This window comes from Echinops telfairi, unplaced genomic scaffold (genome assembly GCF_000313985.2).
Source record: "Echinops telfairi isolate 266 unplaced genomic scaffold, ASM31398v2 ScPeMD7_1;HRSCAF=3_0, whole genome shotgun sequence".
Classification (NCBI taxonomy): Eukaryota; Metazoa; Chordata; class Mammalia; order Afrosoricida; family Tenrecidae; genus Echinops; species Echinops telfairi.
The window spans coordinates 40,756,861-40,758,602 of NW_022103896.1; positions in this window are offsets into that span (position 1 = coordinate 40,756,861).

The following is a 1,742-nucleotide window of genomic DNA, read 5'->3' on the forward strand; positions in this document are numbered from 1 at the left end:
GGGCAGGGACTCGATGGCAGTGAGATGGGTGTGGATTTCCCCCTCCTGGTGACTCGGGGAGACCTCCTGATTCAGGAAGCCAGGCCCTGCCTTCTGCTGCCAAGGCCTGTCCTCCAGAAAGCTTGTCGCTTGCATTGCAATCTCATGATTCTATCTTCTGCAACTTCGAGTCCCAGTCAGCGAGCCCATCTCATAGTGATCCTACAGGACGGGGTAGAACTGCCCCTGTGGATTTCTAAGACTGTCATTGTTTGTGGGTGTAGCAAGCCTCATCTTTCTTCTGAGAAGCAGCTGATAGTTTCGAACTGCTGGCCTGTGGTAGCAGCCCAAGGCATAACCCATTACGCAGCTGTTACTCCACAATACATATGGAAACGTCCCCCGGGTTAGCCAGGCAGCAGACCCAGCCTCCCTGCCTCCAGGGCTCTTGGCCGGAGCCTGCACAGGGCAGACACTCAGTGAATGGCAGTGCTGCCTGCTGGGGACACTTTAATGTCCCTTCTGGTTCTAGTAGCTGCTCCCCCCCACCCCCACCCCAGATTACTGTTACCTGCATGCTGAGGGAACAGCCAAGAAGGTTCTGTCCCATCCCCAGATCCCCCTCCCAGCAGGATCTGCCCCATCCCCAGGTCCCCCTCCCAGCAGAATCTGCCCCATCCCCAGATCCCCCTCCCAGCAGGAACTGCCCCATCCCCAGGTCCCCCTCCCAGCAGCTGTGCCCACTTCGCCTCTGCCCCAACTCTCATCTCACTCTCAGATCCTTCTCCACTCCAGTCATCCAAGGCCCAACTGAAGATGCTGCTTCCTAAAGCCCTCTGGTCCTACACGGGGCTTGTCCAGTTTCTGAGGTTCCCGAGGATGCCCACACACACCGTAGGCCAGGCTCCCTCCCCACCTTTCCCCTGACCTCTCAACTGCCCTCTAGGGCACTTCCAGAGCCCACTCCTAGGCCCTATTTTATTCTTCTTCCTCTGACCATAACCCGACCTCACCCCTCCCACTAGAGGGGCACCTTCCCACTTTCCAAAGCCTTCTTGGTAGACTTCTGGAATCACTCCTGGGAGCCTGCACACATGCAGGCCTGCGTGCACACAGGCATACACACCTAGGTGCATTTGTGAGCACGCATATCCCTATGTACAAATACACGTGCACGTGCACATGTGCACACACGCAGGCTTCTGGCAGGATTTCCCACCTCCCTCCCTGTCTGGCCAGACTGGAAACTCCCTGCAGGGGAAATCAGGTGGCTGTGGCAGCCTGTGTGTGCAGTGAGAGGTGGAGGCCACTGCACTGGCTCCAGGCAGGAGTGCATAGCATCAAGCTAGACTGAAGGGTTGGTGTGCAATGCAGAGAGAGCTCTCAGGGGTCAACGCAGCTCCGCGTGGCAGACACGCAACACAGGCCTCCCACTGGAGACAGAGGTCCACCTCAACTGAGGACTGGAGGCCTGGGGTTTTTTTGTGAGGGTTGTTTTTCCTTTTAGGACGTGTTTATTGTTAAGGACCTTTGGTGGGGCAGTGGTTAAATGCTTGGCTGTTAACTGAAAGGTCTGCTGGTTTGATCTGCCAGCCGCTCTTCAGGAGAAAGCTGAGCCCGTCTGCTCCCATCAAGACGTACAGCCTCGGAGCCCCCACAGGGCAGTTCTACTCTGTCTTGCAGGGCTGCTCTGGGTGGAATCCGCTTGACAGGGACTTTGATTTAGGGGTTGGCTTTATCTTTATAATCGGCCCAGATATTTT